Source organism: Ciconia boyciana, chromosome 2, assembly GCF_034638445.1.
Source record: "Ciconia boyciana chromosome 2, ASM3463844v1, whole genome shotgun sequence".
NCBI classification, from domain to species: domain Eukaryota; kingdom Metazoa; phylum Chordata; class Aves; order Ciconiiformes; family Ciconiidae; genus Ciconia; species Ciconia boyciana.
This window is the reverse complement of record NC_132935.1, coordinates 164,475,628-164,481,792: the sequence shown is the minus strand read 5'-3', so window position 1 is coordinate 164,481,792 and position 6,165 is coordinate 164,475,628.

The following is a 6,165-nucleotide window of genomic DNA, read 5'->3' as shown; positions in this document are numbered from 1 at the left end:
ATTTATTCTAATAAAATACATTTAATAGTGTGGCTTCAGTGTATCTGTGTGTGGGTGTGTTTGTATGGAGTACAATGACCATGGTACTACATTTTAAAATGCAGGAATAAAAACTACCCACAGGCATGTGAACACAAATTCTACTGGATGCCTGTTGGACATTGATTTGAAGGTAAAATTCACAAGGGATTCTTCTCACTTCTGAAAGTTCAGTGACTAAATCTGAACTAGTCAACTTCTCTAGTCAAAGTACAGAAATATGTACACTCAGCTCATTCATCTCACCCTAAGCTTTAAGACAGACCAGATGAATCCAACTCCAGAAATACCCAGTCTTACTCAGAGCTAAATGTCTAATGTCTAGACATCATAAAGTCAGCTGTACTCCAGCCATGCTGTATATATATTGAAGCTTGTCTATCAATTTATACTATCTTGAAGGACTTCAAATTCCATATCAACGTTAAGCAAATGTTAACATTGCAAAATGCAAGATATGAAATACCTTTAAAATATTGTTCTCCACTCTTATATTTTCATATCATGTCATTCCTCAAAATCAATTCTTAATCCCAGCTCCCATCTTCCCACAATGGTCCATCCTACAACCCTGTTTTCACCTCTGACACTGCTTTTTGTCCATCTTCCCTGCTCAACTTTCTGCAGTTATATCAAATGACCTCTTACTGCTTATCTACACAGGTTGGGTAGGGGAATGCTGAGACCTTGGAAAGCAGTCTCCCAGCTCCTAGAGTCACCACAGGAGTCACCAGAGGAGCTAAAGTTGTACTTATGCAGGGCTCGACTACATTTGGAAACATCTATGGGGATGAAGCCTTCAGGGCTTGGTTGTAGGTTGGATCAGTGAGGGAACTGAGTATGTGCAATGCAAGAAGGTGTCTTTGGAGAGCTGAAGTTGGCAAGTTTTCCTTTCAGTGTGTGCATAATGATTTATTTCTTTTTTTCCCAAAAGCCTTATACCTTGCCTAAATTAGGCAAACTTTCACAGGGCTGTCTAAAACAAAATTAGAGCTGTGTTCCTGCTGGTTTTCATCATCTAGTTCCAGAGGATGAAGCTCTAGACCTTGTAAATGAACACTTATAAGTCTACTCATCATGGGAAAATTCTTATATTTTTCCTAACCTCATTTCAGAAGCTACAGAATCTTGAGAACTGAAAGATTTCCCTGCAGAGGTATAGCATGGAAAAATTTCAGTCCATAGTGTTAAATTTACTTTTTCAGCTGATAAAGTTATGAAACAAGCTGATAAGAGAATTTAAACCTATAGAGTCTTAATTCACGGTGCCACATGCCTTCAAAATAATGTCTGACAACAGTATTCAATTCTTACCAGTGTTTTGCTGATTATCTCATATTACCATTTGAGGAGGTAGACAACTTCAATATTTATACTACCTGAAGTGCTTTCAGTAGTAAGACTATAACAGGGAGTTTTAGCTGTCTTACAAATATTTTATATTGTTATATTTCTTGAAAATCTTACAAAACCATAGTGACTGGTGCTGTCATCACAAGCTCATGCCAGCAGAGGCTGTGTTACAGCACTCAAACACATTCCCTCTCTTCTCCTTCCCAAAGAGATTCCAGATTAAACAAAAATCTTTGGCTGAGCATCCATCAGCTTTCCTGTAATGTATCAGTGCTATTGATGTTAATAGTCTTTAGGCTATCCCACAAATGGTCTGCAAATCATGCACCCTACAGCCATTTCAACTTGTGTCTGACAAAGAATCACAAACAGTCCTGTTTCAAATGAGTAACACCTCACATTTCATGGGGATGCGCTTTTTTGGTCCATGTATTAGAAAAATATGTTGCCTATGAGTAAGTTTTTGGTGGACATATTAGAATTTTCCATTTCAGCCACCACATTTGAACCATTATATGTGTTTATTCAGTGCTGTTGAAGCCATGCCTGTAAAGACCACAGAAGGCATTGCTTACCACTGTTCAATGTACCAGAGCACATCGAGAGCCCTATGTAAGACATTTGAAAAGGTTTTCATTTCTCAGGGAGAGTAAGCATTGGTACAGAGGGGTCTCATGCTGAAATCCACTGCATAGGAACTCTGATGACCATGGGTCATTTTGGAAAACCTGGCTTTTCTGTATTTTCAGCCTTATTCTGCCAATCTGCAGCCCAGACATTCCATTAAAATGAGTTCCTTCCTACTGTCGCTATTCTGTGCAAATTTCCAGCTGTTTGTGATTAAGGAGAAGGACATGTCTAAAAGGAAGTAATGGGTTTATGGGTCTTTTTTCTTCCTTAAAAATGACTATTTTTTTCATTTAAACAAAAAAGTTTCCTCAATAACTTACAGAACTTTGAGCTTCTTAGTTTCACCATAAAAGCACATCTGAAGGACCATTATTCCCCAGGCACAGACAAAGTTATCACTTCCTACCAGTTCTATCCAAGTTTTTCAGTCTTGAATACCACCACCCCTGCAAATCCGCTCCCACACTTCTCCTCAGCAGAGGCAAGTATTTGATAGACCAGTAATTACTACGTCTTCTCTCCACTCATCACCTCCATGATCGACACACTCCCTATTGCACACAGCTCCTTTGCCAAGTTGTTTCTAGTGGTGGCAGCTTGCCTTTAGGATGGCAGAGCTGCAGAGGAGAGATTGAATATGCAGCGGAGCAAATGTGCTTCTCTCCATGGGCTCTGCAAAGGTGCAAATCTGACATTTTCACAGCTCTCTCGAGTTCTCTTGCTGCTCTTTGCAGAATGGTTTTAGCTTGTGCTACCAACTTGTGTAGTTTGTAAGATACTGGCTGATTTCACAACAGCTTGTTGCCTCCTCCCAGCCCTGCCATCCCTCTTTCTGCACTGTTCTCCCTACACATAGAACAGCATCCCAAAACTTATCTAAAACTCTTGGGTTTTTTCTGCCCCTTTTTCTCTCTCTGCAAGATCTCCTCTATTATTGTAGCTACAAGGATGTTTACACAAAGATTAATCTTATACAGTTGAAATGTGGCTATTTATTTTATTTTATTTAAACCATTTTTGAAAATGTCTAAGGAAATCTGCATTGTTTGGACTCAGTTAATCTGATTTGGTTGCTGGAGGTTATGATACAGTGAATAAGCACAAAAAGAATAAAAGTGAGCTACCAAAGCTAGATGGCCTCACTGAAGAGAGCAGTTGGATTTCTCCAGCCAACAAGAGCAAGGGTGTAATTATTTTAGACTACCTTTGTCCTCTCTTCATAGCCTTGAGAACTCAGTGCTCATATACACCTGATTTGCCTTAAGCAAGACTCAGGTTCCTATCTCCTTTTACCTTAACCACCATGCTACTGCAGTCACATGCAAACAGATGAGAGTAAATTGTCTCTTCCACCAACATGCACGGCTGGACAGTCTGACTCCTAGCGCACAAGGTGCTAGGTGGTGGTGGTAGGGCTAAATTTCACCCATGGTATGAAACATTAACCAGCACGATATAGTCCAAAATTTAGGAAGAACATTTCCACAGCAATTAAGAATATCTGGTTGTCTTATGATGATGGAAAGCTGAAGGAAATCTTAATATTATAAAATAATATTTCACAATCTTACCGTTTACCTAAAAAAACCAGTAACAACAACTTATTTTATTGATATTAAAAAACCAAGGAGCTTCCAAAGTTAAAAGTAAACAATTCAAGTTAAACAGTCAAGGCTTCTCAGATGACATTGCTACAGCTTCATATTTCCCAAGGATCATGCCCAGAAAAAGATATTAGAATTCAGCACTGAGAAAAGAGCTACAGTTAGCATTTTGTCTTGAACTTGTTAATCCAATCAGCAGGGTCAAAAGTGAAAATGGAGTCGGGACTGCTTCTGTGGTCTGCCAAGGTCAGACCCATGGGCACACACTGTCATGATGAAATTTGTGATACTGAAGGCAAATCTACTGTGGAATAAAGGGAAATTTCAGTCTCTACCTTTGTCTCCCAGAGGCTCTTATTGCCATGACAATTCTTTAAAACTATTGAAATTTAGAGGAAAGGTGTGGGAGGGGAGGGGGGGAGGAAGGCTGGGTCTAAGTCATTTAACCACAGCTCCAAGAATAGGCAATTTTGTTGTGCAGACGTGACAGATAAATGTTTAGTTTCTGAGGAAAAAGGGAATGTTTGAAACAGGGCACCTTTAGACAATCCAGCGCATCAAAAGGTTTTATAAATGGGGCCTTGAATTATCATTTAAATTCTGAAGATCAAAAATATGCAGAGTCATAATTATGCAATGGAATTAATCTTTCTTTGCAACACAGTGTAAAAGGGTGATCATTTTGCTCGCACCATCTATGAAATGAGCACATGGATTTTAAGTAAAGTTGTTGAAACATAGCGCAAAATGTAGAGTATTAACTCTAGATCCCATTGAATTAAGTTAAATCTGTTTAAGCACTTGTATACTAGGGGTTTGCACCAGTGTGAGTGATTGATTTTGTTTCCACTGGGATAAATTTTCTAGCTTGGCAGTAAGGCTATGGCACAGTTACTTGACCACAGTGCTAGCTTCAGCACTTCTTTCCTTTCCCCTTTCAACTTTCTTTGGGCTGCTTACTCCCTGCCAGAGCTATTTGTGGGCATAGCGGGGAGCTGGAGCAGGGAGCTGATCCAGACTAGAAATAAACATCTTTTTCCCCCAGGAGAATCAGTTCCCCAGTCCACCTCACCATGTCTCATAAATGTTGTCAGTGTAACAGAGAAGGCAGCCCTGGTAGAGGAGCCAGGGCCAGTTTTAGGAGACAGCAGGCGCCGCTGAAACAAACCTGAAACCATGTCTTGCGGCTACCTAGGGAACATCAGGTGATGTTTTCAGACACACGTCTTGTCATTTGAGTGCTGTATTTAAAACTTCTCTTAAGGGGGAAAAAACCAAAAGTTTTCGCATGCAGAAATAGGAAAACATAAACTCATGCACATGATGTGTACCAATGATTGAAATAGGCTGCTTAGCTTTTTTTAATGGCAGCCCGTTACAGAAAATCTGTAGATTTAAGTGAATTCTCATGCACACTTATTGCCTTCATCTTTGGTATGGTAAAAGGTTTGATCAGTGATATTTGACTTGATTTCCTTATTTACAGCTAAAAAGTTTTCCCTTCCACCTGCTTGTTACAAAAAGTTGAGGCTGCAATTCAATGGTAGGGCTGCTAGTATACATATAATAACATAACAAGAACTTTTTTATTCTGCCAGGTAGTCTACAAAAGTCCTCACTGATACAAACACATTTCATAAAATTTATATATCAGACATTTCTACAATCACACAGAGCTGGACAAAGTTTTCTATATTTTTTAATAGGGCCAACAGAAATTTTGGAGGATGGTGGTTTTCTATTTCAGAGAAAAAGAAAAATGGAAAGGAAAAAAAAAACAACAAAAAACCCAAACAAAAAAACCCCAAACCAAACAAAAAACAAAAAACAAAAAAACAAAAAAACCCTCAAGTTGAACATAAAATCCCTGAACATAAACATAATACAAAACTTCAGGTTTTCTTGTAATGATAAGTAACAAAAATTAACACATTGTTCAGCTTTAATAGATTTATTTGGGATTTTGAGGTGGGAACACCATTCTCCTCTGAAACAGTCTTGAATGATCATTTGATTGACTTTTCTATTGATTAACTATTGTCTAACGTTCACCATTGGCTGTCCATCATACCACAAAAATTAGCAAAAAGTTGAATTAAAATTTGAAATTAAATTTGATTAAATTAAATTGATTTTAATATAATTTTCATTTTTTAAAAAGTTAATCAAAAAGGTCAATAAAAATGTTCTTTGAAGCATCTCCATGTGTCTTATGAGTTCTACAGAAGGTAATTTTCAAGTTTCTGTTATAGTCCATGAGATATCTTCTGTCTTGAATTGTTTACTGGTTTCTCTTGATTTCTGTTATTTGGGCTTGACGTCAATAGATGAATGCAATAAACACTCATTTCCAAAGCTAGTTGTCATCTGGAATCAGTATAAAAGGCTCTGAAATTTTTCAGTTGAGGAAATTTTATTTCCTTTTTAAGTGAAAGGTTGTCTCAGCCAAACAGAACATTTGTTTCTAACACAAAATATATCAATTACTGTTCCCAACTGTACAGAAACATGATTACTGGGTGGTCCAAAATGGCTCTTT